This window comes from Vigna umbellata, chromosome 9, assembly GCF_029865625.1.
Source record: "Vigna umbellata cultivar VRB3 chromosome 9, Vumbellata_1.0, whole genome shotgun sequence".
Classification (NCBI taxonomy): Eukaryota; Viridiplantae; Streptophyta; class Magnoliopsida; order Fabales; family Fabaceae; genus Vigna; species Vigna umbellata.
The window spans coordinates 3,305,992-3,314,040 of record NC_142173.1 but is presented as its reverse complement, the minus strand read 5'-3'; the positions used below and the strand labels follow the sequence as shown (position 1 = coordinate 3,314,040).

Genomic DNA, 8,049 nt, shown 5'->3' with positions numbered 1-8,049 from the left:
AGGAATTGGTATTGGCTTGGAAGGTTTTTTTTAGAGATGATGATTCAACATATGCAGATGATGAAATTAGAGAGGTTAATGAAGATGGTGAAATTGAAGAGATCTTGAATGAACCTTTACTTGAAGGTGAATATGTCAATGACTCAACTCTTTACAAAAGCAAATTCTTTAACTGCAAGTGTTTCTGAATTTTTCAATTGGGGTTACAATAGAGATGACAGAGAAAATGTTGGAGTGAGAAAGATGAAAGAGAAAGGGTTGAGATGAATGAGAGAGGTGAGTAAGGGTTTGGGGGTTTCTTTTTTTTTAGTTTTGAGAATGAAAATTATTAAAATACCCTTAACCTTAAAACTTAGAATCCATGATATATAAGGATATTTTTGTCTACTAAAACCCGGTACACATTGCCAAAATGTACCAACTGAAAAACAGGCGTACGCGCGTTAGCAAATCCCTATATATATATATATATATATATATATATATATATATATATATATATATATATATATATATATATATATATATGCTTAAATGTTTACTTCGTCCTCATTTAAGAGGTGAATTTCTATTTAGTACCCAGTTTTAAAAATGAAGACATTGGATCCCTATGTTATGAAAAGTGCATGACTTCAGTCTTATCCGTTTATCGGCCTTAAAATTGATAACGTTGAACTGACTATGGATGTGAGGTGTGCAAGAAATATCATCATGGCAACCAAGGTTTCTTTTCCATCCAACAATAGGGAAAACTTGGGGTTCCCTCTTCATCACGGCAGCCAAGGTTTCTTTTCCATCCAAGAATAGGGAAAACTTGGGGTTCCTTCTTCATCACGGCAGCCATGTGCCTCTACCCCGAACAAGATCAATGCTGCTCCTCCTGGCCGGCCAAGCACGTCATTGGCAACAACGCCAACGTCGCAAGCGCCGTCGCCCTTCACGACCCTCCTCCTTTGTTTCTGTTTTTTGGAACGATGATGGATAGTAGGGATGTGGGAGAATAATTAGTGCAGGAAGGGTAAAGTTGTGTAGCTTATAAAACTCGTTGCACACCTGCAAAATTCCACAATCCAATAGATACAACAAGGCTAGCACTTGCAATTGAAATTTCAATTCAGCAAAAATGAGTATATGAGCGTAAGTGCAGCAACTCATTCTAAAACTGAATTTGATGTTGTATCACTGTCGTATATTACTTTGTTGTATCAGCTTTCAAAAACAAGTTTTTTTGCACAAGCAACAAGATCACCAGTTCAATAGTATCAAACAACATGTACTATAAGGAGGGTTTGCCTAATTAATCACAATTAATGAACCAAACTGGTCAAAACAGATTGCACAACTATCCAAAACCAGATAACTAAAAGGCTTAAGAAATCTGAAATGGTCAGTTGTGGTTAGTTTCAATTCTCCATTTGATCAACATTTACCCCTGTGAATGTCAATTAAATCAAAGGCTGCACAAATTTAAGTAATTAAGCACAATTTAGATTTAGGAAGGAACTTTTTTAGCAATTGAAATATAGTGCAGAGTTTCTCTTGGCCCAAAGCTATTTGGCTTCATGTGCATTCACTCAAATCTCACTTCCTGTACTGTTTCAGGTGTTTTATCTCCGCTAGCAACTTTCTTTTAAATGATAGATACTCAATCTCACCATCACTCAACTGTTTGGCTTGCATCTCAAAATTTGGCTAGTGAAGTTGCCAAAAATTTTCACTATTTTTCTTATTAAAATGTTGCTGGAACAGTGGCAATTTCACTTGCTGGTCAGCACTCTCATGCTACCATTCAACCCCCTCTCCGCTCCCTAAAATGCTACCTTGGTAGGGATGGTTACTGAGGCTTTGAAACTCCAATATGACATCACAACACCAATGAATTAAGCCAACATAAACACCAAATAGAAGTAAATTTACTACACCAAAGTTCTCAGCATCACAGATTTGGAATGGACATTCCAGAGGTCAAGAAATTCAAAATCAAATTATGTTAGCAGTTGAACAATAGTAGGGACACAAAAGGAACCTAATAAAGGTACTAGAATGGATTAAACAAGCAAATAAATCAAAATCCCATATCAAAACACATCCAGAATCAAACTGTTTGATATTTTGCAAAGTGTTTGATAAAATGCCCAAATGAATTTCAGATTTTGAATTTGAGTTTTAGGGCCTCTAATATGGATTGCAAGGTTCTATACGCTTTCTATCACTTGATTATACTTCTTTTGATCATTGAATTTTGATCTAAACACTAAACCAGCTTTTTCCACAATCTAGAAATGAATTTGAAGAAGAAATACCAAATAGTGGCTGGAATAATTACTATGCACCAGAAAAATGTCCCTAGTTTGGTGGTTTAACACTCAATTTCGTATGGAACTGATTCAAAAGCACAATTGACAGTTTAAGAAACTTTCTTTAATGATTTGAAATGTGTCTAAACTCTGAAATGAGTTATAAATCGCTTGCAACTCAAAATCAATACTCCACTTACATTTTTTAACCCAAAAATTGATGGTTTAGAAAGAAAATTTGCACATAGGCCATAATATGATTAAATGAACTGTGCTAGCAAGTTTCAAACATCAAATTAAACTTATTCAAGCTTTCCAACAACAAAGAAACAACATAAACCGAAATCACACCTTGCTATGGCCAATTATGTAGTAAAAAAATTCCATCACACCACCAAAATCAGGTTTCCAAGAATCTAAAGGTTTAAGCAACAGTGAAAATTACTCAAAGAAGTATGAATGCACTGAACTAAGCTAGAATTAGAATGCTTAGTATGACCAAACTCAGAATAGACCAAACAAAAAATATTAGCACGGTGAATTGCTGGAATTAAAAACTGAACAGTGAGAGGCTATTAATTGTGAGCAACCAAGTTATGAAAATTTCATTTCATTACTTGTAATGGTCTGCTACACTTTTATCAACCTTCAACAACATCAACCAAGTTTGTATAAAGGCAGGCGTCTTACAAGAAGGAGAAGAGGAGGCCGTTATTGAAGAACAATGATCCCAAGTGCTACTATCTTCACTACTCTTCTTTCGCCCTTCAAAGTAAATTTTAACCTTGGATCTAATCTTTCTCTTCCTACAATTCGTTTTAGTGATTGATGAATTATTTTAAGGTGTAGGTTTGAAGGCTGATGAAAAGTTAATGAATTTGGGATCAAGGAATTTTTTCTATGCTTAAAGCCAACGTCTTCTTCTTGCTATAAGAAAGAGAATATGGCAATTGATTATGCATTTCCTTGGATGGTGTTCGTTCCCCTCTTGCTTTAGATTGTATCCATGAACACCATATCAAATATTTCTCCGGCCGCATCAGCAAATGAAACGATGAGCGTGGGGATTTTAGGTGGGGACGGAGGTCAACAAGAGAGAGAAAAAACTGCACAATAGAGGAGAGAAGAGAAAAAATACGCCACATCAGCATGAAGTTAACATCATTCACTACAAAAATAACCTATTTTACTAGATGTTTGTTTATGGGGGGTTTTATAAACCCTTACTACTTTCTGCAGTAATAGTTAAAATCCGCAGTTAGATTTTGTATTTTATTTCTTAATAATTTTTTGACACTTTTAAAGCAACCATAATTTTCCTTTTGTCGCGCCTCAAGTTTTCGTTCGCAACTCAAGTCTTTGTTCGCCATTTCTTCTTTAGAAAGTTTGCCTCGACTTCTCCTTTTTCTCTTCGCAGGCTTCACATCTTGCTTTATCCAACCTTCTCGTCTTGATTTTTTCATCTTCACAACCTTCCCTTTCGTTTTCTTTGTTTCACTTTGCAATTCCTAATTTGATATGCAAGCTTCTCTTTCTTTTTCGTTTTTGTTTCTATCCTTTTCTATCTTCGATTTGTTTCTATTTCAGTCACCATTTTCATTTCCATAAATCATTGCATGTCTCTTTCTATGCATTATTGTGAACCGAAACAGCCGGTAGTTGAAGCAACCCCTTGTTTGGCTCCGCGAGTTTTCTAGAGTGGTGCCTCATCAATGGTAGTTCATTTTAATTTGTCTATTGAAGCATTAGCAAATAAGAATTCGTTACTAATAATTTCCAGAATAATTCATTGTTGTTGTTTGTGCAGATTCTAGGGTATTCCCCATTAATATCTTGGGAATTCAATCGACAGAAGTATTCATGATTCGCAATAATGCTAATATGAAAATATTTATCCTCATCATTTTGAAACTTCTAATTCTTTTTTAGTTTATCTATCATCTACCTAATCTGTCATTTCTATGACTTTGAAGCATCATATATTATGCTAGTTAAAAGGATTCATTTTATTTTTTTGCATGTGTTGTTTGTGTGTTCAGTAATAGATAGTGCGGTTGCAGCTGTTTGTGCTATATATCATAAAAGCAAGATATTTCATTTACTCATCTTTGAACACACAGTTTGAACTCTTTTATCTTCCTTTCAATGTACTGCAATATGTGTTATTTTTTGTAGTGTATATCTCTGCATACCATTACAAACACTTCTTATGTAGATCCAAATTATGGTGTTATTGAATCCACAACTTTGAAGTTTAGACAAAGTTAGAATGAGTTTCTAGCTTAGTTTGCATAGTGCTTGTCAGAATTAAGGATTTAATTATATTATATTTGTTCTATGTGTTCTGTTAACCTACTTTTCTCCTTTTTTTTCTCATCAACTGTTTGATTTTCCAATAATATGTAACAGGAAGGGTAAAAACTATATGCTTTAAAGCTTTTGTTGTTTTTGACTAATGTTTCACCTTGGTAGGTTGGGTCTGTTACTAGTATTTGTTGCACTTGTTTTCTGATAAGATGTGATTAGTGAGTTCCTTCCCATTTAAAGCTACTGTATTTATTTGAAGTTATTGTTTTCTAACATGATGTTTGTTTTCACCTTTGATGTAGCTTGCATTTTCTGTATTTGATAAGAATACAGATCTTGATGTCTTGAACCATCCCATTCTTAATCTGGTTTACTATTTGGTAAGTCAACTTCTTGTATTTCTTTGTCAGGGAATAATGTTTAATTATTGCATTAAATTTCTCTACTAAACCAATGACTAAAGAAAAACGGGAAAATCCTAACCGATGGGCACCAGCACCAGTTAAGGAGTAAAATAGAAACTTTTCACACAACATAAGATACAAATGCTAACGAGTGGCAACTTGTTAAAATGAGTAAACATCTTAACTAATAATTATATGGATGCATTCTACTTTATACTCCTTGTTACTAACCCAATCAAATTTCTTACTTAGCAATCTCTTATCTACAATTTGTATTATTTGTATACCATGTTTTATTCTTTGATAAATTACCTACAGGAAAGTTATCCACATTGTTGGCCCAAAGTATGCAATTAAGTACCATAGTGCTGCAGAGAATGCTTTAAGTCATTGTATTTATATGGAGGCAAAGAACTATCCCTGAGAACTAGCTGCACATGGAGTTATAAGTGAGGTTTTATGTTGTCATGATTTTAGTTTATCAGTTTATTCCTTTTGATGTTGCAAGCTGATGCATGATTTATTAGGAAACCTCATGGGAAGTTGAGAGCGAAATTACTTTTGGGAATTATTACTACATGATCATTGTTGTTTCATTTCTTCCTTACATAAAGTAAATGAAGCACTGATAATAATCTTGTAATTATGTAATATATTGTATATAGGGAAATAATATAGTATATAGAACAGAGTCCACACTTAAACCAATGATCTCAGAAAGGATTATGAGTAGCTTATAACAATCTTCATATTGTTGAATTCTCTTGTCTAGATAAACATCTGCAATTGGATGCTCAGTTGCGTTTATGGGGAAAGAAGAAAACATCAAGGAAAAGGATCACTAGTTTTCAGGTTGTTTACTTCTCACTCTTTTTCTCGTTTGGAATTTGCTTTTCTAGGACACCCTATACAAAATTATTGAAGGCTGATCATTAATCACATCATATATGATTAGTTTTTGCAGTTTTCACCAACTAACCCTAGGAAATTATTGGTTGCAATTGAAAGAAAGAATGCATGCAGCATCTCAAACTTTCATCTTAAATCTCACTCCATAGGTTAATCCATTTCTCATTTTCATTTGATTTTTTTTTAGTTTTTTCCCTTTGTCTTGTTTTTTCTTTTCTGAAAGAAGCTAAGGGTAGTTTGTTGCCTGTTCTTTGGTAACACAAATTTTTGTTTTCAGGTGATCAGGTGCAAGCAGAAAGTAGACCAGTATATTGTGCCTATCCTGATTTATGGCCATTTTGGTCTTTCATGGAAAGTTAAAGTTGGTGCAAGAAATATTTTAAAAAGGCACTTCTGCTTTCTAAAATATATTTCAAATTGCATAGGTTATTTGAGTGTATACTTTATTATACAACATCCATTTAAATTCCTCAAATGATGATTACACAGTAAAGCTTAGGGGCATCATGACATTTTTCCTTAAGTATAGTATCTGTTGCTTTGTTTTCTTGATAGAGTTTTCTAGCAGTTGCCCATATGATTTTTTAACTGAATTTATTTAAATGAGTCAAATTGACTTCGAAACGTCATTTGCTCTTTACAGGCAAGATATTAAATGCATTCCAATGGCTGGTGTATTATCAGGTGCTGTTTTTTCTTTTCTGGCTGCATGATTATTTCAATCATAAATCATGGTTTATAAATAAGTAATTTGTCTAGGAATTTGATTTCATTTTAGTAGGTGCCAAAATTTTTTCCAATCAGTTTGACGACTTCTCTGTCTTTGTTGCCGAGAAGGATGATACCAGAGAATTAAAGGTATCACAAAATATTTAATTGAAATAATAAAAAAAGTGATAACATCCATAGAGAATAGAAAAAAGGGAGAGGCAAAGGTGTAGCATGGAGGAGATACATAGCTCAAAAAATGATGATAGGGTGGTATTATGGATCAAATCAATACCTTGGAAGACATCTATAATTATGCCAAAAAATGCATTTTAAATTAAAGCTTTATGGTCACAAACATATCCACAAGTCTTCTATGTTTCTTCTACTTTCACAACGTGTCAATAAAAAGTTGAATGCTTAATATCTATTGTAAGTTTTCACATTTAATAAACTAGAAAATCACATGTAAGGCCAGTTAAATTTGATAGTGAAATTTTAAAGTTGATAATTAATTGCAAAAGTAGGTGATTTTCAAGATAGTATTCGTATCTTAGTTCCATCAATTGTAAAAGCTTCAAGGTCTAAACTAGTTATGTTTTCACTATCATAATTGCAGGTTCCTTTGTCTTTGTCATCGTGGCCAAAGTTCCATGCAACAAAAAAACCTAAAGATGATGATGTACATGAATGAATATTTTCTCGGGATTGGGAAACATAGGATGAACTGATACATATGAGAAATTAGGAAGAAGTTTTTCTGGGTTTTCTTCCCAACCAAATGGAACTGAGGCAATTAGCTTAAGAGGAGTTTGAGGGGAGTGGACAACTTAAGAGACCTTTAAAAAATTAGACATTGTTTCTTTTTTAGTAAATATAGTGAACATCTTAGTCATATTTTTAATATTTTAATTTAGTATTGAATATTTTTCCTTTTAATATATCAACAATTAGTTGTATGAACATGTTAATATGTTGAACAATTTGAACAATATAGTTTATTTTATATATAGTATTCAGTTTTAGTTCATATTATTTTATTCTATGTTTGGTTAATAAAACTAATTTTATTATAATCTCATTTTATTACAGTCAAAAACTAGAAAAAATATGTACACATTTTTGGGGGTTTTTGAAAAACCCCCGCCAGTTCCGACGGTTTTTCCAAAACCTCCGCTAGTTCCGGCGGTTTTTTCAAAACCCCAGCTATTTCCACCGGTTTCAGCAAAACCCCCGCTAGTTCCGACGGTTTTTCCAAAACTCCCGTTACTTCTAACGGTTTTTCAAAACCCCCACTAATTCCGACTGTTTTTCAAAAAACCGTCGGTAATTACTTAGTGACACAACTTTTTCCAACGATTTTTCTAACCACGGGTAACATATTTTTCGGGGGTTAAAACCTCTGGAAACAGAAAAAATAACCC

The 8,049-nt window shown here is 33.4% G+C and overlaps 1 long non-coding RNA gene across 20 annotated transcripts; it reads left to right on the top strand.

Annotated features, from left to right (window-relative positions):
- The first annotated feature begins 3,622 nt into the window (after window positions 1–3,622).
- LOC148192333 (uncharacterized) lies at window positions 3,623–7,633 on the top strand. Of its 20 annotated transcripts, none has more exons than XR_015781919.1 (8): window positions 3,623–4,984; window positions 5,327–5,457; window positions 5,781–5,860; window positions 5,964–6,066; window positions 6,195–6,304; window positions 6,561–6,601; window positions 6,699–6,775; window positions 7,245–7,633. It is a non-coding gene; the product is annotated as an uncharacterized LOC148192333 (long non-coding RNA). The 20 variants fall into 20 exon arrangements; XR_015781922.1 differs by having other exon boundaries at window positions 6,696–6,775; XR_015781918.1 differs by having other exon boundaries at window positions 6,195–6,342.
- The last annotated feature ends 416 nt before the right edge of the window (window positions 7,634–8,049 follow it).